At 46.8% G+C, this 19799-nt stretch overlaps 52 non-coding genes across 52 annotated transcripts; all 52 read left to right on the top strand.

Annotated features, from left to right (window-relative positions):
* Positions 1 to 182: 182 nt before the first annotated feature.
* trnaq-cug (transfer RNA glutamine (anticodon CUG)) lies at positions 183 to 254 on the top strand. Its single transcript has one exon. It is a non-coding gene; the product is annotated as a tRNA-Gln (tRNA).
* Positions 255 to 648: 394 nt separating this feature from the next.
* On the top strand, positions 649 to 721 carry trnaf-gaa (transfer RNA phenylalanine (anticodon GAA)). Its single transcript has one exon. It is a non-coding gene; the product is annotated as a tRNA-Phe (tRNA).
* A 289-nt stretch (positions 722 to 1010) lies between these two features.
* trnaq-uug (transfer RNA glutamine (anticodon UUG)) lies at positions 1011 to 1082 on the top strand. The gene has a single exon. It is a non-coding gene; the product is annotated as a tRNA-Gln (tRNA).
* A 225-nt stretch (positions 1083 to 1307) lies between these two features.
* trnaf-gaa (transfer RNA phenylalanine (anticodon GAA)) lies at positions 1308 to 1380 on the top strand. The gene has a single exon. It is a non-coding gene; the product is annotated as a tRNA-Phe (tRNA).
* A 227-nt stretch (positions 1381 to 1607) lies between these two features.
* On the top strand, positions 1608 to 1679 carry trnaq-cug (transfer RNA glutamine (anticodon CUG)). The gene has a single exon. It is a non-coding gene; the product is annotated as a tRNA-Gln (tRNA).
* A 337-nt stretch (positions 1680 to 2016) lies between these two features.
* Positions 2017 to 2088, top strand: trnaq-cug (transfer RNA glutamine (anticodon CUG)). The gene has a single exon. It is a non-coding gene; the product is annotated as a tRNA-Gln (tRNA).
* A 394-nt stretch (positions 2089 to 2482) lies between these two features.
* On the top strand, positions 2483 to 2555 carry trnaf-gaa (transfer RNA phenylalanine (anticodon GAA)). The gene has a single exon. It is a non-coding gene; the product is annotated as a tRNA-Phe (tRNA).
* Positions 2556 to 2844: 289 nt separating this feature from the next.
* Positions 2845 to 2916, top strand: trnaq-uug (transfer RNA glutamine (anticodon UUG)). The gene has a single exon. It is a non-coding gene; the product is annotated as a tRNA-Gln (tRNA).
* A 219-nt stretch (positions 2917 to 3135) lies between these two features.
* Positions 3136 to 3208, top strand: trnaf-gaa (transfer RNA phenylalanine (anticodon GAA)). Its single transcript has one exon. It is a non-coding gene; the product is annotated as a tRNA-Phe (tRNA).
* Positions 3209 to 3435: 227 nt separating this feature from the next.
* Positions 3436 to 3507, top strand: trnaq-cug (transfer RNA glutamine (anticodon CUG)). The gene has a single exon. It is a non-coding gene; the product is annotated as a tRNA-Gln (tRNA).
* A 337-nt stretch (positions 3508 to 3844) lies between these two features.
* On the top strand, positions 3845 to 3916 carry trnaq-cug (transfer RNA glutamine (anticodon CUG)). The gene has a single exon. It is a non-coding gene; the product is annotated as a tRNA-Gln (tRNA).
* Positions 3917 to 4310: 394 nt separating this feature from the next.
* trnaf-gaa (transfer RNA phenylalanine (anticodon GAA)) lies at positions 4311 to 4383 on the top strand. The gene has a single exon. It is a non-coding gene; the product is annotated as a tRNA-Phe (tRNA).
* Positions 4384 to 4672: 289 nt separating this feature from the next.
* trnaq-uug (transfer RNA glutamine (anticodon UUG)) lies at positions 4673 to 4744 on the top strand. Its single transcript has one exon. It is a non-coding gene; the product is annotated as a tRNA-Gln (tRNA).
* Positions 4745 to 4969: 225 nt separating this feature from the next.
* trnaf-gaa (transfer RNA phenylalanine (anticodon GAA)) lies at positions 4970 to 5042 on the top strand. Its single transcript has one exon. It is a non-coding gene; the product is annotated as a tRNA-Phe (tRNA).
* Positions 5043 to 5269: 227 nt separating this feature from the next.
* On the top strand, positions 5270 to 5341 carry trnaq-cug (transfer RNA glutamine (anticodon CUG)). The gene has a single exon. It is a non-coding gene; the product is annotated as a tRNA-Gln (tRNA).
* Positions 5342 to 5678: 337 nt separating this feature from the next.
* trnaq-cug (transfer RNA glutamine (anticodon CUG)) lies at positions 5679 to 5750 on the top strand. The gene has a single exon. It is a non-coding gene; the product is annotated as a tRNA-Gln (tRNA).
* A 394-nt stretch (positions 5751 to 6144) lies between these two features.
* Positions 6145 to 6217, top strand: trnaf-gaa (transfer RNA phenylalanine (anticodon GAA)). The gene has a single exon. It is a non-coding gene; the product is annotated as a tRNA-Phe (tRNA).
* Positions 6218 to 6506: 289 nt separating this feature from the next.
* trnaq-uug (transfer RNA glutamine (anticodon UUG)) lies at positions 6507 to 6578 on the top strand. Its single transcript has one exon. It is a non-coding gene; the product is annotated as a tRNA-Gln (tRNA).
* A 225-nt stretch (positions 6579 to 6803) lies between these two features.
* Positions 6804 to 6876, top strand: trnaf-gaa (transfer RNA phenylalanine (anticodon GAA)). Its single transcript has one exon. It is a non-coding gene; the product is annotated as a tRNA-Phe (tRNA).
* A 227-nt stretch (positions 6877 to 7103) lies between these two features.
* On the top strand, positions 7104 to 7175 carry trnaq-cug (transfer RNA glutamine (anticodon CUG)). The gene has a single exon. It is a non-coding gene; the product is annotated as a tRNA-Gln (tRNA).
* Positions 7176 to 7512: 337 nt separating this feature from the next.
* On the top strand, positions 7513 to 7584 carry trnaq-cug (transfer RNA glutamine (anticodon CUG)). Its single transcript has one exon. It is a non-coding gene; the product is annotated as a tRNA-Gln (tRNA).
* A 394-nt stretch (positions 7585 to 7978) lies between these two features.
* trnaf-gaa (transfer RNA phenylalanine (anticodon GAA)) lies at positions 7979 to 8051 on the top strand. The gene has a single exon. It is a non-coding gene; the product is annotated as a tRNA-Phe (tRNA).
* A 289-nt stretch (positions 8052 to 8340) lies between these two features.
* On the top strand, positions 8341 to 8412 carry trnaq-uug (transfer RNA glutamine (anticodon UUG)). The gene has a single exon. It is a non-coding gene; the product is annotated as a tRNA-Gln (tRNA).
* Positions 8413 to 8637: 225 nt separating this feature from the next.
* Positions 8638 to 8710, top strand: trnaf-gaa (transfer RNA phenylalanine (anticodon GAA)). The gene has a single exon. It is a non-coding gene; the product is annotated as a tRNA-Phe (tRNA).
* A 227-nt stretch (positions 8711 to 8937) lies between these two features.
* Positions 8938 to 9009, top strand: trnaq-cug (transfer RNA glutamine (anticodon CUG)). Its single transcript has one exon. It is a non-coding gene; the product is annotated as a tRNA-Gln (tRNA).
* Positions 9010 to 9346: 337 nt separating this feature from the next.
* Positions 9347 to 9418, top strand: trnaq-cug (transfer RNA glutamine (anticodon CUG)). Its single transcript has one exon. It is a non-coding gene; the product is annotated as a tRNA-Gln (tRNA).
* Positions 9419 to 9812: 394 nt separating this feature from the next.
* trnaf-gaa (transfer RNA phenylalanine (anticodon GAA)) lies at positions 9813 to 9885 on the top strand. Its single transcript has one exon. It is a non-coding gene; the product is annotated as a tRNA-Phe (tRNA).
* Positions 9886 to 10174: 289 nt separating this feature from the next.
* trnaq-uug (transfer RNA glutamine (anticodon UUG)) lies at positions 10175 to 10246 on the top strand. The gene has a single exon. It is a non-coding gene; the product is annotated as a tRNA-Gln (tRNA).
* A 225-nt stretch (positions 10247 to 10471) lies between these two features.
* Positions 10472 to 10544, top strand: trnaf-gaa (transfer RNA phenylalanine (anticodon GAA)). Its single transcript has one exon. It is a non-coding gene; the product is annotated as a tRNA-Phe (tRNA).
* Positions 10545 to 10771: 227 nt separating this feature from the next.
* On the top strand, positions 10772 to 10843 carry trnaq-cug (transfer RNA glutamine (anticodon CUG)). The gene has a single exon. It is a non-coding gene; the product is annotated as a tRNA-Gln (tRNA).
* A 337-nt stretch (positions 10844 to 11180) lies between these two features.
* Positions 11181 to 11252, top strand: trnaq-cug (transfer RNA glutamine (anticodon CUG)). Its single transcript has one exon. It is a non-coding gene; the product is annotated as a tRNA-Gln (tRNA).
* Positions 11253 to 11646: 394 nt separating this feature from the next.
* On the top strand, positions 11647 to 11719 carry trnaf-gaa (transfer RNA phenylalanine (anticodon GAA)). The gene has a single exon. It is a non-coding gene; the product is annotated as a tRNA-Phe (tRNA).
* A 289-nt stretch (positions 11720 to 12008) lies between these two features.
* On the top strand, positions 12009 to 12080 carry trnaq-uug (transfer RNA glutamine (anticodon UUG)). Its single transcript has one exon. It is a non-coding gene; the product is annotated as a tRNA-Gln (tRNA).
* A 225-nt stretch (positions 12081 to 12305) lies between these two features.
* On the top strand, positions 12306 to 12378 carry trnaf-gaa (transfer RNA phenylalanine (anticodon GAA)). The gene has a single exon. It is a non-coding gene; the product is annotated as a tRNA-Phe (tRNA).
* Positions 12379 to 12605: 227 nt separating this feature from the next.
* Positions 12606 to 12677, top strand: trnaq-cug (transfer RNA glutamine (anticodon CUG)). The gene has a single exon. It is a non-coding gene; the product is annotated as a tRNA-Gln (tRNA).
* Positions 12678 to 13014: 337 nt separating this feature from the next.
* Positions 13015 to 13086, top strand: trnaq-cug (transfer RNA glutamine (anticodon CUG)). Its single transcript has one exon. It is a non-coding gene; the product is annotated as a tRNA-Gln (tRNA).
* A 394-nt stretch (positions 13087 to 13480) lies between these two features.
* Positions 13481 to 13553, top strand: trnaf-gaa (transfer RNA phenylalanine (anticodon GAA)). The gene has a single exon. It is a non-coding gene; the product is annotated as a tRNA-Phe (tRNA).
* A 289-nt stretch (positions 13554 to 13842) lies between these two features.
* Positions 13843 to 13914, top strand: trnaq-uug (transfer RNA glutamine (anticodon UUG)). The gene has a single exon. It is a non-coding gene; the product is annotated as a tRNA-Gln (tRNA).
* Positions 13915 to 14139: 225 nt separating this feature from the next.
* On the top strand, positions 14140 to 14212 carry trnaf-gaa (transfer RNA phenylalanine (anticodon GAA)). Its single transcript has one exon. It is a non-coding gene; the product is annotated as a tRNA-Phe (tRNA).
* A 227-nt stretch (positions 14213 to 14439) lies between these two features.
* On the top strand, positions 14440 to 14511 carry trnaq-cug (transfer RNA glutamine (anticodon CUG)). The gene has a single exon. It is a non-coding gene; the product is annotated as a tRNA-Gln (tRNA).
* A 337-nt stretch (positions 14512 to 14848) lies between these two features.
* On the top strand, positions 14849 to 14920 carry trnaq-cug (transfer RNA glutamine (anticodon CUG)). The gene has a single exon. It is a non-coding gene; the product is annotated as a tRNA-Gln (tRNA).
* A 394-nt stretch (positions 14921 to 15314) lies between these two features.
* On the top strand, positions 15315 to 15387 carry trnaf-gaa (transfer RNA phenylalanine (anticodon GAA)). Its single transcript has one exon. It is a non-coding gene; the product is annotated as a tRNA-Phe (tRNA).
* Positions 15388 to 15676: 289 nt separating this feature from the next.
* trnaq-uug (transfer RNA glutamine (anticodon UUG)) lies at positions 15677 to 15748 on the top strand. Its single transcript has one exon. It is a non-coding gene; the product is annotated as a tRNA-Gln (tRNA).
* Positions 15749 to 15973: 225 nt separating this feature from the next.
* Positions 15974 to 16046, top strand: trnaf-gaa (transfer RNA phenylalanine (anticodon GAA)). The gene has a single exon. It is a non-coding gene; the product is annotated as a tRNA-Phe (tRNA).
* Positions 16047 to 16273: 227 nt separating this feature from the next.
* Positions 16274 to 16345, top strand: trnaq-cug (transfer RNA glutamine (anticodon CUG)). The gene has a single exon. It is a non-coding gene; the product is annotated as a tRNA-Gln (tRNA).
* An 803-nt stretch (positions 16346 to 17148) lies between these two features.
* Positions 17149 to 17221, top strand: trnaf-gaa (transfer RNA phenylalanine (anticodon GAA)). The gene has a single exon. It is a non-coding gene; the product is annotated as a tRNA-Phe (tRNA).
* A 288-nt stretch (positions 17222 to 17509) lies between these two features.
* Positions 17510 to 17581, top strand: trnaq-uug (transfer RNA glutamine (anticodon UUG)). Its single transcript has one exon. It is a non-coding gene; the product is annotated as a tRNA-Gln (tRNA).
* Positions 17582 to 17806: 225 nt separating this feature from the next.
* trnaf-gaa (transfer RNA phenylalanine (anticodon GAA)) lies at positions 17807 to 17879 on the top strand. The gene has a single exon. It is a non-coding gene; the product is annotated as a tRNA-Phe (tRNA).
* A 227-nt stretch (positions 17880 to 18106) lies between these two features.
* Positions 18107 to 18178, top strand: trnaq-cug (transfer RNA glutamine (anticodon CUG)). Its single transcript has one exon. It is a non-coding gene; the product is annotated as a tRNA-Gln (tRNA).
* An 803-nt stretch (positions 18179 to 18981) lies between these two features.
* On the top strand, positions 18982 to 19054 carry trnaf-gaa (transfer RNA phenylalanine (anticodon GAA)). The gene has a single exon. It is a non-coding gene; the product is annotated as a tRNA-Phe (tRNA).
* A 288-nt stretch (positions 19055 to 19342) lies between these two features.
* Positions 19343 to 19414, top strand: trnaq-uug (transfer RNA glutamine (anticodon UUG)). Its single transcript has one exon. It is a non-coding gene; the product is annotated as a tRNA-Gln (tRNA).
* A 225-nt stretch (positions 19415 to 19639) lies between these two features.
* trnaf-gaa (transfer RNA phenylalanine (anticodon GAA)) lies at positions 19640 to 19712 on the top strand. Its single transcript has one exon. It is a non-coding gene; the product is annotated as a tRNA-Phe (tRNA).
* Positions 19713 to 19799: the final 87 nt, after the last annotated feature.

Genomic DNA, 19799 nt, shown 5'->3' with positions numbered 1-19799 from the left:
TGGAATCTTGCGCTAAAATGCAAACTTGTGCTTCATTTCATACAATTCCCACTTTGTGATATTTGGTTCCTCTCAAGACGTTTTACTCCTCGTGAACGGAGTAATTAAATCTTACCCATTGTTGCCGCAGCTTGCAAATTAAGAATTAGGAATTGTGATGCGAACGCTCCCGAAGGGTCAGAGGTTCCATGGTGTAATGGTTAGCACTCTGGACTCTGAATCCAGCGATCCGAGTTCAAATCTCGGTGGGACCTACTCTTAGTGTTTCCTTCTGCCAATCTTTCAAGGTATGTTTTTGGGACGCCAAACATCAACTGAGTGAACAGCGATTGCCCGCTTGGTATCAGAGATTCGCTATGTATTGCAAGCGTGGCTAAACTAACAAGAAAGAGCCCTCGCGGCACAACGTAGACCGCATCGTTCACAAGCAAGGAAGCAAACTGAAGTTTGGTGTCATGTAGGGCGCGCTTTCTAAGAAACTTGTACAATCAAAAGAATTTTGAAGGTAGCATTTGCTAATTGTGGTGGTGAAACTTGGCAATGTCTCCTGTGAAGCCATTTTTGTTGTTCCAACAAATCTACTTTAGGCGTCCAATGTAGGTCCGAACTTCTCCGACCGTGACCGTGACCGCCGCGTGTTTCTTTTATGCCGAAATAGCTCAGTTGGGAGAGCGTTAGACTGAAGATCTAAAGGTCCCTGGTTCGATCCCGGGTTTCGGCAGACTCAGAGACCTGACTTTGCATTAGGTTTTTAACGGCTGACAATTCAATGTCTCGCATTGTTTTTTGGAATGGTTACCTTGAGCTACTGCAATGCCCTTCATTCTGAGTGTCTTCCAGTGAAAATCTATACAATCATCAATTAGACAGAGTTCTGCTCTCTCGAGTTCACTCGGGTCCCGCTCCTCTCAAGATTCCCCCCTCGTGCTCTGACAGAGATCATCCCTGTCACGGACACCTGGAGTGACCGTCTTGGGGCTTTGGTTGGGAAAGCGAAAAAGCTTCTCAGCGGTTGCATGGTGTAATGGTTAGCACTCTGGACTTTGAATCCAGTGATCCGAGTTCAAATCTCGGTGGAACCTAGTGTTTGATGCATGTGAACCTAGCCTTTCGTGACTGCCCTCTGTTATATGAAAATGGAAAAAGGTATAATAGGCCAAACCACAGGGATGTAACCACGTTGAGGAACCGAACTGATGTCAGAGAGTAGAGTCCTTAATTCTGTGAATACTAAACAAACCTGTCTTTCTGGCCATCGACGTCTGCATTTCTGCAATTTTGATCACTTGCCTGCGTACGGCGTTCGAGCCGAAATAGCTCAGTTGGGAGAGCGTTAGACTGAAGATCTAAAGGTCCCTGGTTCGATCCCGGGTTTCGGCAAGCGGAGCTTCGGATCCTCCAAAGCGTCTTTGTGAAGGAGGTTTTTTCCATGTTGTCAGACATCATGCCTACTTGCATCACAAGTTCCTGGCTCACTGTTAGTGTCAACAAGAATGAAATTGACCAAAGTGGAAGCAGCTCACTCATATATAGCTGTAAATCTTTACAATAACACTCCTGTCAGTTTTCGCTCCTCAGTCGTACTCTCAGTGGCTGACGCTTGCAGAGGTTCCATGGTGTAACGGTTAGCACTCTGGACTCTGAATCCAGCGATCCGAGTTCAAATCTCGGTGGGACCTGCTGCTCGGTTTCCTTTGCTAGAGTCTCGGAGCAGCTGCCTTAACCGCGTGACGGAGCAATCCTGTTAACACCCGCTGATCTGGGCCGAATTGTAATTCTGTTAAAACGTTTCCACCCACATGCAAGGGAACCTTCTCTACAGAGTGTGAAGTGCTGGAATCTTGCGCTAAAATGCAAACTTGTGCTTCATTTCATACAATTCCCACTTTGTGATATTTGGTTCCTCTCAAGACGTTTTACTCCTCGTGAACGGAGTAATTAAATCTTACCCATTGTTGCCGCAGCTTGCAAATTAAGAATTAGGAATTGTGATGCGAACGCTCCCGAAGGGTCGGAGGTTCCATGGTGTAATGGTTAGCACTCTGGACTCTGAATCCAGCGATCCGAGTTCAAATCTCGGTGGGACCTACTCTTAGTGTTTCCTTCTGCCAATCTTTCAAGGTATGTTTTTGGGACGCCAAACATCAACTGAGTGAACAGCGATTGCCCGCTTGGTATCAGAGATTCGCTATGTATTGCAAGCGTGGCTAAACTAACAAGAAAGAGCCCTCGCGGCACAACGTAGACCGCATCGTTCACAAGCAAGGAAGCAAACTGAAGTTTGGTGTCATGTAGGGCGCGCTTTCTAAGAAACTTGTACAATCAAAAGAATTTTGAAGGTAGCATTTGCTAATTGTGGTGGTGAAACTTGGCAATGTCTCCTGTGAAGCCATTTTTGTTGTTCCAACAAATCTACTTTAGGCGTCCAATGTAGGTCCGAACTTCTCCGACCGTGACCGTGACCGCCGCGTGTTTCTTTTATGCCGAAATAGCTCAGTTGGGAGAGCGTTAGACTGAAGATCTAAAGGTCCCTGGTTCGATTCCGGGTTTCGGCAGACTCAGAGACCTGACTTTGCATTAGGTTTTTAACGGCTGACAATTCAATGTCTCGCATTGTTTTTTGGAATGGTTACCTTGAGCTACTGCAATGCCCTTCATTCTGAGTGTCTTCCAGTGAAAATCTATACAATCATCAATTAGACAGAGTTCTGCTCTCTCGAGTTCACCCGGGTCCCGCTCCTCTCAAGATTCCCCCCTCGTGCTCTGACAGAGATCATCCCTGTCACGGACACCTGGAGTGACCGTCTTGGGGCTTTGGTTGGGAAAGCAAAAAAGCTTCTCAGCGGTTCCATGGTGTAATGGTTAGCACTCTGGACTTTGAATCCAGTGATCCGAGTTCAAATCTCGGTGGAACCTAGTGTTTGATGCATGTGAACCTAGCCTTTCGTGACTGCCCTCTGTTATATGGAAAAAGGTATAATAGGCCAAACCACAGGGATGTAACCACGTTGAGGAACCGAACTGATGTCAGAGAGTAGAGTCCTTAATTCTGTGAATACTAAACAAACCTGTCTTTCTGGCCATCGACGTCTGCATTTCTGCAATTTTGATCACTTGCCTGCGTACGGCGTTCGAGCCGAAATAGCTCAGTTGGGAGAGCGTTAGACTGAAGATCTAAAGGTCCCTGGTTCGATCCCGGGTTTCGGCAAGCGGAGCTTCGGATCCTCCAAAGCGTCCTTGTGAAGGAGGTTTTTTCCATGTTGTCAGACATCATGCCTACTTGCATCACAAGTTCCTGGCTCACTGTTAGTGTCAACAAGAATGAAATTGACCAAAGTGGAAGCAGCTCACTCATATATAGCTGTAAATCTTTACAATAACACTCCTGTCAGTTTTCGCTCCTCAGTCGTACTCTCAGTGGCTGACGCTTGCAGAGGTTCCATGGTGTAACGGTTAGCACTCTGGACTCTGAATCCAGCGATCCGAGTTCAAATCTCGGTGGGACCTGCTGCTCGGTTTCCTTTGCTAGAGTCTCGGAGCAGCTGCCTTAACCGCGTGACGGAGCAATCCTGTTAACACCCGCTGATCTGGGCCGAATTGTAATTCTGTTAAAACGTTTCCACCCACATGCAAGGGAACCTTCTCTACAGAGTGTGAAGTGCTGGAATCTTGCGCTAAAATGCAAACTTGTGCTTCATTTCATACAATTCCCACTTTGTGATATTTGGTTCCTCTCAAGACGTTTTACTCCTCGTGAACGGAGTAATTAAATCTTACCCATTGTTGCCGCAGCTTGCAAATTAAGAATTAGGAATTGTGATGCGAACGCTCCCGAAGGGTCAGAGGTTCCATGGTGTAATGGTTAGCACTCTGGACTCTGAATCCAGCGATCCGAGTTCAAATCTCGGTGGGACCTACTCTTAGTGTTTCCTTCTGCCAATCTTTCAAGGTATGTTTTTGGGACGCCAAACATCAACTGAGTGAACAGCGATTGCCCGCTTGGTATCAGAGATTCGCTATGTATTGCAAGCGTGGCTAAACTAACAAGAAAGAGCCCTCGCGGCACAACGTAGACCGCATCGTTCACAAGCAAGGAAGCAAACTGAAGTTTGGTGTCATGTAGGGCGCGCTTTCTAAGAAACTTGTACAATCAAAAGAATTTTGAAGGTAGCATTTGCTAATTGTGGTGGTGAAACTTGGCAATGTCTCCTGTGAAGCCATTTTTGTTGTTCCAACAAATCTACTTTAGGCGTCCAATGTAGGTCCGAACTTCTCCGACCGTGACCGTGACCGCCGCGTGTTTCTTTTATGCCGAAATAGCTCAGTTGGGAGAGCGTTAGACTGAAGATCTAAAGGTCCCTGGTTCGATTCCGGGTTTCGGCAGACTCAGAGACCTGACTTTGCATTAGGTTTTTAACGGCTGACAATTCAATGTCTCGCATTGTTTTTTGGAATGGTTACCTTGAGCTACTGCAATGCCCTTCATTCTGAGTGTCTTCCAGTGAAAATCTATACAATCATCAATTAGACAGAGTTCTGCTCTCTCGAGTTCACCCGGGTCCCGCTCCTCTCAAGATTCCCCCCTCGTGCTCTGACAGAGATCATCCCTGTCACGGACACCTGGAGTGACCGTCTTGGGGCTTTGGTTGGGAAAGCGAAAAAGCTTCTCAGCGGTTCCATGGTGTAATGGTTAGCACTCTGGACTTTGAATCCAGTGATCCGAGTTCAAATCTCGGTGGAACCTAGTGTTTGATGCATGTGAACCTAGCCTTTCGTGACTGCCCTCTGTTATATGAAAATGGAAAAAGGTATAATAGGCCAAACCACAGGGATGTAACCACGTTGAGGAACCGAACTGATGTCAGAGAGTAGAGTCCTTAATTCTGTGAATACTAAACAAACCTGTCTTTCTGGCCATCGACGTCTGCATTTCTGCAATTTTGATCACTTGCCTGCGTACGGCGTTCGAGCCGAAATAGCTCAGTTGGGAGAGCGTTAGACTGAAGATTTAAAGGTCCCTGGTTCGATCCCGGGTTTCGGCAAGCGGAGCTTCGGATCCTCCAAAGCGTCTTTGTGAAGGAGGTTTTTTCCATGTTGTCAGACATCATGCCTACTTGCATCACAAGTTCCTGGCTCACTGTTAGTGTCAACAAGAATGAAATTGACCAAAGTGGAAGCAGCTCACTCATATATAGCTGTAAATCTTTACAATAACACTCCTGTCAGTTTTCGCTCCTCAGTCGTACTCTCAGTGGCTGACGCTTGCAGAGGTTCCATGGTGTAACGGTTAGCACTCTGGACTCTGAATCCAGCGATCCGAGTTCAAATCTCGGTGGGACCTCCTGCTCGGTTTCCTTTGCTAGAGTCTCGGAGCAGCTGCCTTAACCGCGTGACGGAGCAATCCTGTTAACACCCGCTGATCTGGGCCGAATTGTAATTCTGTTAAAACGTTTCCACCCACATGCAAGGGAACCTTCTCTACAGAGTGTGAAGTGCTGGAATCTTGCGCTAAAATGCAAACTTATGCTTCATTTCATACAATTCCCACTTTGTGATATTTGGTTCCTCTCAAGACGTTTTACTCCTCGTGAACGGAGTAATTAAATCTTACCCATTGTTGCCGCAGCTTGCAAATTAAGAATTAGGAATTGTGATGCGAACGCTCCCGAAGGGTCGGAGGTTCCATGGTGTAATGGTTAGCACTCTGGACTCTGAATCCAGCGATCCGAGTTCAAATCTCGGTGGGACCTACTCTTAGTGTTTCCTTCTGCCAATCTTTCAAGGTATGTTTTTGGGATGCCAAACATCAACTGAGTGAACAGCGATTGCCCGCTTGGTATCAGAGATTCGCTATGTATTGCAAGCGTGGCTAAACTAACAAGAAAGAGCCCTCGCGGCACAACGTAGACCGCATCGTTCACAAGCAAGGAAGCAAACTGAAGTTTGGTGTCATGTAGGGCGCGCTTTCTAAGAAACTTGTACAATCAAAAGAATTTTGAAGGTAGCATTTGCTAATTGTGGTGGTGAAACTTGGCAATGTCTCCTGTGAAGCCATTTTTGTTGTTCCAACAAATCTACTTTAGGCGTCCAATGTAGGTCCGAACTTCTCCGACCGTGACCGTGACCGCCGCGTGTTTCTTTTATGCCGAAATAGCTCAGTTGGGAGAGCGTTAGACTGAAGATCTAAAGGTCCCTGGTTCGATCCCGGGTTTCGGCAGACTCAGAGACCTGACTTTGCATTAGGTTTTTAACGGCTGACAATTCAATGTCTCGCATTGTTTTTTGGAATGGTTACCTTGAGCTACTGCAATGCCCTTCATTCTGAGTGTCTTCCAGTGAAAATCTATACAATCATCAATTAGACAGAGTTCTGCTCTCTCGAGTTCACCCGGGTCCCGCTCCTCTCAAGATTCCCCCCTCGTGCTCTGACAGAGATCATCCCTGTCACGGACACCTGGAGTGACCGTCTTGGGGCTTTGGTTGGGAAAGCAAAAAAGCTTCTCAGCGGTTCCATGGTGTAATGGTTAGCACTCTGGACTTTGAATCCAGTGATCCGAGTTCAAATCTCGGTGGAACCTAGTGTTTGATGCATGTGAACCTAGCCTTTCGTGACTGCCCTCTGTTATATGAAAATGGAAAAAGGTATAATAGGCCAAACCACAGGGATGTAACCACGTTGAGGAACCGAACTGATGTCAGAGAGTAGAGTCCTTAATTCTGTGAATACTAAACAAACCTGTCTTTCTGGCCATCGACGTCTGCATTTCTGCAATTTTGATCACTTGCCTGCGTACGGCGTTCGAGCCGAAATAGCTCAGTTGGGAGAGCGTTAGACTGAAGATCTAAAGGTCCCTGGTTCGATCCCGGGTTTCGGCAAGCGGAGCTTCGGATCCTCCAAAGCGTCCTTGTGAAGGAGGTTTTTTCCATGTTGTCAGACATCATGCCTACTTGCATCACAAGTTCCTGGCTCACTGTTAGTGTCAACAAGAATGAAATTGACCAAAGTGGAAGCAGCTCACTCATATATAGCTGTAAATCTTTACAATAACACTCCTGTCAGTTTTCGCTCCTCAGTCGTACTCTCAGTGGCTGACGCTTGCAGAGGTTCCATGGTGTAACGGTTAGCACTCTGGACTCTGAATCCAGCGATCCGAGTTCAAATCTCGGTGGGACCTGCTGCTCGGTTTCCTTTGCTAGAGTCTCGGAGCAGCTGCCTTAACCGCGTGACGGAGCAATCCTGTTAACACCCGCTGATCTGGGCCGAATTGTAATTCTGTTAAAACGTTTCCACCCACATGCAAGGGAACCTTCTCTACAGAGTGTGAAGTGCTGGAATCTTGCGCTAAAATGCAAACTTGTGCTTCATTTCATACAATTCCCACTTTGTGATATTTGGTTCCTCTCAAGACGTTTTACTCCTCGTGAACGGAGTAATTAAATCTTACCCATTGTTGCCGCAGCTTGCAAATTAAGAATTAGGAATTGTGATGCGAACGCTCCCGAAGGGTCAGAGGTTCCATGGTGTAATGGTTAGCACTCTGGACTCTGAATCCAGCGATCCGAGTTCAAATCTCGGTGGGACCTACTCTTAGTGTTTCCTTCTGCCAATCTTTCAAGGTATGTTTTTGGGACGCCAAACATCAACTGAGTGAACAGCGATTGCCCGCTTGGTATCAGAGATTCGCTATGTATTGCAAGCGTGGCTAAACTAACAAGAAAGAGCCCTCGCGGCACAACGTAGACCGCATCGTTCACAAGCAAGGAAGCAAACTGAAGTTTGGTGTCATGTAGGGCGCGCTTTCTAAGAAACTTGTACAATCAAAAGAATTTTGAAGGTAGCATTTGCTAATTGTGGTGGTGAAACTTGGCAATGTCTCCTGTGAAGCCATTTTTGTTGTTCCAACAAATCTACTTTAGGCGTCCAATGTAGGTCCGAACTTCTCCGACCGTGACCGTGACCGCCGCGTGTTTCTTTTATGCCGAAATAGCTCAGTTGGGAGAGCGTTAGACTGAAGATCTAAAGGTCCCTGGTTCGATTCCGGGTTTCGGCAGACTCAGAGACCTGACTTTGCATTAGGTTTTTAACGGCTGACAATTCAATGTCTCGCATTGTTTTTTGGAATGGTTACCTTGAGCTACTGCAATGCCCTTCATTCTGAGTGTCTTCCAGTGAAAATCTATACAATCATCAATTAGACAGAGTTCTGCTCTCTCGAGTTCACCCGGGTCCCGCTCCTCTCAAGATTCCCCCCTCGTGCTCTGACAGAGATCATCCCTGTCACGGACACCTGGAGTGACCGTCTTGGGGCTTTGGTTGGGAAAGCGAAAAAGCTTCTCAGCGGTTCCATGGTGTAATGGTTAGCACTCTGGACTTTGAATCCAGTGATCCGAGTTCAAATCTCGGTGGAACCTAGTGTTTGATGCATGTGAACCTAGCCTTTCGTGACTGCCCTCTGTTATATGAAAATGGAAAAAGGTATAATAGGCCAAACCACAGGGATGTAACCACGTTGAGGAACCGAACTGATGTCAGAGAGTAGAGTCCTTAATTCTGTGAATACTAAACAAACCTGTCTTTCTGGCCATCGACGTCTGCATTTCTGCAATTTTGATCACTTGCCTGCGTACGGCGTTCGAGCCGAAATAGCTCAGTTGGGAGAGCGTTAGACTGAAGATCTAAAGGTCCCTGGTTCGATCCCGGGTTTCGGCAAGCGGAGCTTCGGATCCTCCAAAGCGTCCTTGTGAAGGAGGTTTTTTCCATGTTGTCAGACATCATGCCTACTTGCATCACAAGTTCCTGGCTCACTGTTAGTGTCAACAAGAATGAAATTGACCAAAGTGGAAGCAGCTCACTCATATATAGCTGTAAATCTTTACAATAACACTCCTGTCAGTTTTCGCTCCTCAGTCGTACTCTCAGTGGCTGACGCTTGCAGAGGTTCCATGGTGTAACGGTTAGCACTCTGGACTCTGAATCCAGCGATCCGAGTTCAAATCTCGGTGGGACCTCCTGCTCGGTTTCCTTTGCTAGAGTCTCGGAGCAGCTGCCTTAACCGCGTGACGGAGCAATCCTGTTAACACCCGCTGATCTGGGCCGAATTGTAATTCTGTTAAAACGTTTCCACCCACATGCAAGGGAACCTTCTCTACAGAGTGTGAAGTGCTGGAATCTTGCGCTAAAATGCAAACTTGTGCTTCATTTCATACAATTCCCACTTTGTGATATTTGGTTCCTCTCAAGACGTTTTACTCCTCGTGAACGGAGTAATTAAATCTTACCCATTGTTGCCGCAGCTTGCAAATTAAGAATTAGGAATTGTGATGCGAACGCTCCCGAAGGGTCGGAGGTTCCATGGTGTAATGGTTAGCACTCTGGACTCTGAATCCAGCGATCCGAGTTCAAATCTCGGTGGGACCTACTCTTAGTGTTTCCTTCTGCCAATCTTTCAAGGTATGTTTTTGGGACGCCAAACATCAACTGAGTGAACAGCGATTGCCCGCTTGGTATCAGAGATTCGCTATGTATTGCAAGCGTGGCTAAACTAACAAGAAAGAGCCCTCGCGGCACAACGTAGACCGCATCGTTCACAAGCAAGGAAGCAAACTGAAGTTTGGTGTCATGTAGGGCGCGCTTTCTAAGAAACTTGTACAATCAAAAGAATTTTGAAGGTAGCATTTGCTAATTGTGGTGGTGAAACTTGGCAATGTCTCCTGTGAAGCCATTTTTGTTGTTCCAACAAATCTACTTTAGGCGTCCAATGTAGGTCCGAACTTCTCCGACCGTGACCGTGACCGCCGCGTGTTTCTTTTATGCCGAAATAGCTCAGTTGGGAGAGCGTTAGACTGAAGATCTAAAGGTCCCTGGTTCGATCCCGGGTTTCGGCAGACTCAGAGACCTGACTTTGCATTAGGTTTTTAACGGCTGACAATTCAATGTCTCGCATTGTTTTTTGGAATGGTTACCTTGAGCTACTGCAATGCCCTTCATTCTGAGTGTCTTCCAGTGAAAATCTATACAATCATCAATTAGACAGAGTTCTGCTCTCTCGAGTTCACTCGGGTCCCGCTCCTCTCAAGATTCCCCCCTCGTGCTCTGACAGAGATCATCCCTGTCACGGACACCTGGAGTGACCGTCTTGGGGCTTTGGTTGGGAAAGCGAAAAAGCTTCTCAGCGGTTGCATGGTGTAATGGTTAGCACTCTGGACTTTGAATCCAGTGATCCGAGTTCAAATCTCGGTGGAACCTAGTGTTTGATGCATGTGAACCTAGCCTTTCGTGACTGCCCTCTGTTATATGAAAATGGAAAAAGGTATAATAGGCCAAACCACAGGGATGTAACCACGTTGAGGAACCGAACTGATGTCAGAGAGTAGAGTCCTTAATTCTGTGAATACTAAACAAACCTGTCTTTCTGGCCATCGACGTCTGCATTTCTGCAATTTTGATCACTTGCCTGCGTACGGCGTTCGAGCCGAAATAGCTCAGTTGGGAGAGCGTTAGACTGAAGATCTAAAGGTCCCTGGTTCGATCCCGGGTTTCGGCAAGCGGAGCTTCGGATCCTCCAAAGCGTCTTTGTGAAGGAGGTTTTTTCCATGTTGTCAGACATCATGCCTACTTGCATCACAAGTTCCTGGCTCACTGTTAGTGTCAACAAGAATGAAATTGACCAAAGTGGAAGCAGCTCACTCATATATAGCTGTAAATCTTTACAATAACACTCCTGTCAGTTTTCGCTCCTCAGTCGTACTCTCAGTGGCTGACGCTTGCAGAGGTTCCATGGTGTAACGGTTAGCACTCTGGACTCTGAATCCAGCGATCCGAGTTCAAATCTCGGTGGGACCTGCTGCTCGGTTTCCTTTGCTAGAGTCTCGGAGCAGCTGCCTTAACCGCGTGACGGAGCAATCCTGTTAACACCCGCTGATCTGGGCCGAATTGTAATTCTGTTAAAACGTTTCCACCCACATGCAAGGGAACCTTCTCTACAGAGTGTGAAGTGCTGGAATCTTGCGCTAAAATGCAAACTTGTGCTTCATTTCATACAATTCCCACTTTGTGATATTTGGTTCCTCTCAAGACGTTTTACTCCTCGTGAACGGAGTAATTAAATCTTACCCATTGTTGCCGCAGCTTGCAAATTAAGAATTAGGAATTGTGATGCGAACGCTCCCGAAGGGTCAGAGGTTCCATGGTGTAATGGTTAGCACTCTGGACTCTGAATCCAGCGATCCGAGTTCAAATCTCGGTGGGACCTACTCTTAGTGTTTCCTTCTGCCAATCTTTCAAGGTATGTTTTTGGGACGCCAAACATCAACTGAGTGAACAGCGATTGCCCGCTTGGTATCAGAGATTCGCTATGTATTGCAAGCGTGGCTAAACTAACAAGAAAGAGCCCTCGCGGCACAACGTAGACCGCATCGTTCACAAGCAAGGAAGCAAACTGAAGTTTGGTGTCATGTAGGGCGCGCTTTCTAAGAAACTTGTACAATCAAAAGAATTTTGAAGGTAGCATTTGCTAATTGTGGTGGTGAAACTTGGCAATGTCTCCTGTGAAGCCATTTTTGTTGTTCCAACAAATCTACTTTAGGCGTCCAATGTAGGTCCGAACTTCTCCGACCGTGACCGTGACCGCCGCGTGTTTCTTTTATGCCGAAATAGCTCAGTTGGGAGAGCGTTAGACTGAAGATCTAAAGGTCCCTGGTTCGATTCCGGGTTTCGGCAGACTCAGAGACCTGACTTTGCATTAGGTTTTTAACGGCTGACAATTCAATGTCTCGCATTGTTTTTTGGAATGGTTACCTTGAGCTACTGCAATGCCCTTCATTCTGAGTGTCTTCCAGTGAAAATCTATACAATCATCAATTAGACAGAGTTCTGCTCTCTCGAGTTCACCCGGGTCCCGCTCCTCTCAAGATTCCCCCCTCGTGCTCTGACAGAGATCATCCCTGTCACGGACACCTGGAGTGACCGTCTTGGGGCTTTGGTTGGGAAAGCGAAAAAGCTTCTCAGCGGTTCCACGGTGTAATGGTTAGCACTCTGGACTTTGAATCCAGTGATCCGAGTTCAAATCTCGGTGGAACCTAGTGTTTGATGCATGTGAACCTAGCCTTTCGTGACTGCCCTCTGTTATATGAAAATGGAAAAAGGTATAATAGGCCAAACCACAGGGATGTAACCACGTTGAGGAACCGAACTGATGTCAGAGAGTAGAGTCCTTAATTCTGTGAATACTAAACAAACCTGTCTTTCTGGCCATCGACGTCTGCATTTCTGCAATTTTGATCACTTGCCTGCGTACGGCGTTCGAGCCGAAATAGCTCAGTTGGGAGAGCGTTAGACTGAAGATCTAAAGGTCCCTGGTTCGATCCCGGGTTTCGGCAAGCGGAGCTTCGGATCCTCCAAAGCGTCCTTGTGAAGGAGGTTTTTTCCATGTTGTCAGACATCATGCCTACTTGCATCACAAGTTCCTGGCTCACTGTTAGTGTCAACAAGAATGAAATTGACCAAAGTGGAAGCAGCTCACTCATATATAGCTGTAAATCTTTACAATAACACTCCTGTCAGTTTTCGCTCCTCAGTCGTACTCTCAGTGGCTGACGCTTGCAGAGGTTCCATGGTGTAACGGTTAGCACTCTGGACTCTGAATCCAGCGATCCGAGTTCAAATCTCGGTGGGACCTGCTGCTCGGTTTCCTTTGCTAGAGTCTCGGAGCAGCTGCCTTAACCGCGTGACGGAGCAATCCTGTTAACACCCGCTGATCTGGGCCGAATTGTAATTCTGTTAAAACGTTTCCACCCACATGCAAGGGAACCTTCTCTACAGAGTGTGAAGTGCTGGAATCTTGCGCTAAAATGCAAACTTGTGCTTCATTTCATACAATTCCCACTTTGTGATATTTGGTTCCTCTCAAGACGTTTTACTCCTCGTGAACGGAGTAATTAAATCTTACCCATTGTTGCCGCAGCTTGCAAATTAAGAATTAGGAATTGTGATGCGAACGCTCCCGAAGGGTCGGAGGTTCCATGGTGTAATGGTTAGCACTCTGGACTCTGAATCCAGCGATCCGAGTTCAAATCTCGGTGGGACCTACTCTTAGTGTTTCCTTCTGCCAATCTTTCAAGGTATGTTTTTGGGACGCCAAACATCAACTGAGTGAACAGCGATTGCCCGCTTGGTATCAGAGATTCGCTATGTATTGCAAGCGTGGCTAAACTAACAAGAAAGAGCCCTCGCGGCACAACGTAGACCGCATCGTTCACAAGCAAGGAAGCAAACTGAAGTTTGGTGTCATGTAGGGCGCGCTTTCTAAGAAACTTGTACAATCAAAAGAATTTTGAAGGTAGCATTTGCTAATTGTGGTGGTGAAACTTGGCAATGTCTCCTGTGAAGCCATTTTTGTTGTTCCAACAAATCTACTTTAGGCGTCCAATGTAGGTCCGAACTTCTCCGACCGTGACCGTGACCGCCGCGTGTTTCTTTTATGCCGAAATAGCTCAGTTGGGAGAGCGTTAGACTGAAGATCTAAAGGTCCCTGGTTCGATCCCGGGTTTCGGCAGACTCAGAGACCTGACTTTGCATTAGGTTTTTAACGGCTGACAATTCAATGTCTCGCATTGTTTTTTGGAATGGTTACCTTGAGCTACTGCAATGCCCTTCATTCTGAGTGTCTTCCAGTGAAAATCTATACAATCATCAATTAGACAGAGTTCTGCTCTCTCGAGTTCACTCGGGTCCCGCTCCTCTCAAGATTCCCCCCTCGTGCTCTGACAGAGATCATCCCTGTCACGGACACCTGGAGTGACCGTCTTGGGGCTTTGGTTGGGAAAGCGAAAAAGCTTCTCAGCGGTTGCATGGTGTAATGGTTAGCACTCTGGACTTTGAATCCAGTGATCCGAGTTCAAATCTCGGTGGAACCTAGTGTTTGATGCATGTGAACCTAGCCTTTCGTGACTGCCCTCTGTTATATGAAAATGGAAAAAGGTATAATAGGCCAAACCACAGGGATGTAACCACGTTGAGGAACCGAACTGATGTCAGAGAGTAGAGTCCTTAATTCTGTGAATACTAAACAAACCTGTCTTTCTGGCCATCGACGTCTGCATTTCTGCAATTTTGATCACTTGCCTGCGTACGGCGTTCGAGCCGAAATAGCTCAGTTGGGAGAGCGTTAGACTGAAGATCTAAAGGTCCCTGGTTCGATCCCGGGTTTCGGCAAGCGGAGCTTCGGATCCTCCAAAGCGTCTTTGTGAAGGAGGTTTTTTCCATGTTGTCAGACATCATGCCTACTTGCATCACAAGTTCCTGGCTCACTGTTAGTGTCAACAAGAATGAAATTGACCAAAGTGGAAGCAGCTCACTCATATATAGCTGTAAATCTTTACAATAACACTCCTGTCAGTTTTCGCTCCTCAGTCGTACTCTCAGTGGCTGACGCTTGCAGAGGTTCCATGGTGTAACGGTTAGCACTCTGGACTCTGAATCCAGCGATCCGAGTTCAAATCTCGGTGGGACCTGCTGCTCGGTTTCCTTTGCTAGAGTCTCGGAGCAGCTGCCTTAACCGCGTGACGGAGCAATCCTGTTAACACCCGCTGATCTGGGCCGAATTGTAATTCTGTTAAAACGTTTCCACCCACATGCAAGGGAACCTTCTCTACAGAGTGTGAAGTGCTGGAATCTTGCGCTAAAATGCAAACTTGTGCTTCATTTCATACAATTCCCACTTTGTGATATTTGGTTCCTCTCAAGACGTTTTACTCCTCGTGAACGGAGTAATTAAATCTTACCCATTGTTGCCGCAGCTTGCAAATTAAGAATTAGGAATTGTGATGCGAACGCTCCCGAAGGGTCAGAGGTTCCATGGTGTAATGGTTAGCACTCTGGACTCTGAATCCAGCGATCCGAGTTCAAATCTCGGTGGGACCTACTCTTAGTGTTTCCTTCTGCCAATCTTTCAAGGTATGTTTTTGGGACGCCAAACATCAACTGAGTGAACAGCGATTGCCCGCTTGGTATCAGAGATTCGCTATGTATTGCAAGCGTGGCTAAACTAACAAGAAAGAGCCCTCGCGGCACAACGTAGACCGCATCGTTCACAAGCAAGGAAGCAAACTGAAGTTTGGTGTCATGTAGGGCGCGCTTTCTAAGAAACTTGTACAATCAAAAGAATTTTGAAGGTAGCATTTGCTAATTGTGGTGGTGAAACTTGGCAATGTCTCCTGTGAAGCCATTTTTGTTGTTCCAACAAATCTACTTTAGGCGTCCAATGTAGGTCCGAACTTCTCCGACCGTGACCGTGACCGCCGCGTGTTTCTTTTATGCCGAAATAGCTCAGTTGGGAGAGCGTTAGACTGAAGATCTAAAGGTCCCTGGTTTGATTCCGGGTTTCGGCAGACTCAGAGACCTGACTTTGCATTAGGTTTTTAACGGCTGACAATTCAATGTCTCGCATTGTTTTTTGGAATGGTTACCTTGAGCTACTGCAATGCCCTTCATTCTGAGTGTCTTCCAGTGAAAATCTATACAATCATCAATTAGACAGAGTTCTGCTCTCTCGAGTTCACCCGGGTCCCGCTCCTCTCAAGATTCCCCCCTCGTGCTCTGACAGAGATCATCCCTGTCACGGACACCTGGAGTGACCGTCTTGGGGCTTTGGTTGGGAAAGCGAAAAAGCTTCTCAGCGGTTCCATGGTGTAATGGTTAGCACTCTGGACTTTGAATCCAGTGATCCGAGTTCAAATCTCGGTGGAACCTAGTGTTTGATGCATGTGAACCTAGCCTTTCGTGACTGCCCTCTGTTATATGAAAATGGAAAAAGGTATAATAGGCCAAACCACAGGGATGTAACCACGTTGAGGAACCGAACTGATGTCAGAGAGTAGAGTCCTTAATTCTGTGAATACTAAACAAACCTGTCTTTCTGGCCATCGACGTCTGCATTTCTGCAATTTTGATCACTTGCCTGCGTACGGCGTTCGAGCCGAAATAGCTCAGTTGGGAGAGCGTTAGACTGAAGATCTAAAGGTCCCTGGTTCGATCCCGGGTTTCGGCAAGCGGAGCTTCGGATCCTCCAAAGCGTCCTTGTGAAGGAGGTTTTTTCCATGTTGTCAGACATCATGCCTACTTGCATCACAAGTTCCTGGCTCACTGTTAGTGTCAACAAGAATGAAATTGACCAAAGTGGAAGCAGCTCACTCATATATAGCTGTAAATCTTTACAATAACACTCCTGTCAGTTTTCGCTCCTCAGTCGTACTCTCAGTGGCTGACGCTTGCAGAGGTTCCATGGTGTAACGGTTAGCACTCTGGACTCTGAATCCAGCGATCCGAGTTCAAATCTCGGTGGGACCTGCTGCTCGGTTTCCTTTGCTAGAGTCTCGGAGCAGCTGCCTTAACCGCATGACGGAGCAATCCTGTTAACACCCGCTGATCTGGGCCGAATTGTAATTCTGTTAAAACGTTTCCACCCACATGCAAGGGAACCTTCTCTACAGAGTGTGAAGTGCTGGAATCTTGCGCTAAAATGCAAACTTGTGCTTCATTTCATACAATTCCCACTTTGTGATATTTGGTTCCTCTCAAGACGTTTTACTCCTCGTGAACGGAGTAATTAAATCTTACCCATTGTTGCCGCAGCTTGCAAATTAAGAATTAGGAATTGTGATGCGAACGCTCCCGAAGGGTCAGAGGTTCCATGGTGTAATGGTTAGCACTCTGGACTCTGAATCCAGCGATCCGAGTTCAAATCTCTGTGGGACCTACTCTTAGTGTTTCCTTCTGCCAATCTTTCAAGGTATGTTTTTGGGACGCCAAACATCAACTGAGTGAACAGCGATTGCCCGCTTGGTATCAGAGATTCGCTATGTATTGCAAGCGTGGCTAAACTAACAAGAAAGAGCCCTCGCGGCACAACGTAGACCGCATCGTTCACAAGCAAGGAAGCAAACTGAAGTTTGGTGTCATGTAGGGCGCGCTTTCTAAGAAACTTGTACAATCAAAAGAATTTTGAAGGTAGCATTTGCTAATTGTGGTGGTGAAACTTGGCAATGTCTCCTGTGAAGCCATTTTTGTTGTTCCAACAAATCTACTTTAGGCGTCCAATGTAGGTCCGAACTTCTCCGACCGTGACCGTGACCGCCGCGTGTTTCTTTTATGCCGAAATAGCTCAGTTGGGAGAGCGTTAGACTGAAGATCTAAAGGTCCCTGGTTCGATTCCGGGTTTCGGCAGACTCAGAGATCGACTTTGCATTAGGTTTTTAACGGCTGACAATTCAATGTCTCGCATTGTTTTTTGGAATGGTTACCTTGAGCTACTGCAATGCCCTTCATTCTGAGTGTCTTCCAGTGAAAATCTATACAATCATCAATTAGACAGAGTTCTGCTCTCTCGAGTTCACCCGGGTCCCGCTCCTCTCAAGATTCCCCCCTCGTGCTCTGACAGAGATCATCCCTGTCACGGACACCTGGAGTGACCGTCTTGGGGCTTTGGTTGGGAAAGCGAAAAAGCTTCTCAGCGGTTCCATGGTGTAATGGTTAGCACTCTGGACTTTGAATCCAGTGATCCGAGTTCAAATCTCGGTGGAACCTAGTGTTTGATGCATGTGAACCTAGCCTTTCGTGACTGCCCTCTGTTATATGAAAATGGAAAAAGGTATAATAGGCCAAACCACAGGGATGTAACCACGTTGAGGAACCGAACTGATGTCAGAGAGTAGAGTCCTTAATTCTGTGAATACTAAACAAACCTGTCTTTCTGGCCATCGACGTCTGCATTTCTGCAATTTTGATCACTTGCCTGCGTACGGCGTTCGAGCCGAAATAGCTCAGTTGGGAGAGCGTTAGACTGAAGATCTAAAGGTCCCTGGTTCGATCCCGGGTTTCGGCAAGCGGAGCTTCGGATCCTCCAAAGCGTCTTTGTGAAGGAGGTTTTTTCCATGTTGTCAGACATCATGCCTACTTGCATCACAAGTTCCTGGCTCACTGTTAGTGTCAACAAGAATGAAATTGACCAAAGTGGAAGCAGCTTACTCATATATAGCTGTAAATCTTTACAATAACACTCCTGTCAGTTTTCGCTCCTCAGTCGTACTCTCAGTGGCTGACGCTTGCAGAGGTTCCATGGTGTAACGGTTAGCACTCTGGACTCTGAATCCAGCGATCCGAGTTCAAATCTCGGTGGGACCTGCTGCTCGGTTTCCTTTGCTAGAGTCTCGGAGCAGCTGCCTTAACCGCGTGACGGAGCAATCCTGTTAACACCCGCTGATCTGGGCCGAATTGTAATTCTGTTAAAACGTTTCCACCCACATGCAAGGGAACCTTCTCTACAGAGTGTGAAGTGCTGGAATCTTGCGCTAAAATGCAAACTTGTGCTTCATTTCATACAATTCCCACTTTGTGATATTTGGTTCCTCTCAAGACGTTTTACTCCTCGTGAACGGAGTAATTAAATCTTACCCATTGTTGCCGCAGCTTGCAAATTAAGAATTAGGAATTGTGATGCGAACGCTCCCGAAGGGTCAGAGGTTCCATGGTGTAATGGTTAGCACTCTGGACTCTGAATCCAGCGATCCGAGTTCAAATCTCTGTGGGACCTACTCTTAGTGTTTCCTTCTGCCAATCTTTCAAGGTATGTTTTTGGGACGCCAAACATCAACTGAGTGAACAGCGATTGCCCGCTTGGTATCAGAGATTCGCTATGTATTGCAAGCGTGGCTAAACTAACAAGAAAGAGCCCTCGCGGCACAACGTAGACCGCATCGTTCACAAGCAAGGAAGCAAACTGAAGTTTGGTGTCATGTAGGGCGCGCTTTCTAAGAAACTTGTACAATCAAAAGAATTTTGAAGGTAGCATTTGCTAATTGTGGTGGTGAAACTTGGCAATGTCTCCTGTGAAGCCATTTTTGTTGTTCCAACAAATCTACTTTAGGCGTCCAATGTAGGTCCGAACTTCTCCGACCGTGACCGTGACCGCCGCGTGTTTCTTTTATGCCGAAATAGCTCAGTTGGGAGAGCGTTAGACTGAAGATCTAAAGGTCCCTGGTTCGATTCCGGGTTTCGGCAGACTCAGAGATCGACTTTGCATTAGGTTTTTAACGGCTGACAATTCAATGTCTCGCATTGTTTTTTGGAATGGTTACCTTGAGCTACTGCAATGCCCTTCATTCTGAGTGTCTTCCAGTGAAAATCTATACAATCATCAATTAGACAGAGTTCTGCTCTCTCGAGTTCACCCGGGTCCCGCTCCTCTCAAGATTCCCCCCTCGTGCTCTGACAGAGATCATCCCTGTCACGGACACCTGGAGTGACCGTCTTGGGGCTTTGGTTGGGAAAGCGAAAAAGCTTCTCAGCGGTTCCATGGTGTAATGGTTAGCACTCTGGACTTTGAATCCAGTGATCCGAGTTCAAATCTCGGTGGAACCTAGTGTTTGATGCATGTGAACCTAGCCTTTCGTGACTGCCCTCTGTTATATGAAAATGGAAAAAGGTATAATAGGCCAAACCACAGGGATGTAACCACGTTGAGGAACCGAACTGATGTCAGAGAGTAGAGTCCTTAATTCTGTGAATACTAAACAAACCTGTCTTTCTGGCCATCGACGTCTGCATTTCTGCAATTTTGATCACTTGCCTGCGTACGGCGTTCGAGCCGAAATAGCTCAGTTGGGAGAGCGTTAGACTGAAGATCTAAAGGTCCCTGGTTCGATCCCGGGTTTCGGCAAGCGGAGCTTCGGATCCTCCAAAGCGTCTTTGTGAAGGAGGTTTTTTCCATGTTGTCAGACATCATGCCTACTTGCATCACAAGTTC

Source organism: Hoplias malabaricus, chromosome 2 (genome assembly GCF_029633855.1).
Source record: "Hoplias malabaricus isolate fHopMal1 chromosome 2, fHopMal1.hap1, whole genome shotgun sequence".
Classification (NCBI taxonomy): Eukaryota; Metazoa; Chordata; class Actinopteri; order Characiformes; family Erythrinidae; genus Hoplias; species Hoplias malabaricus.
This window is presented reverse-complemented; position numbering and strand designations above follow the sequence as displayed.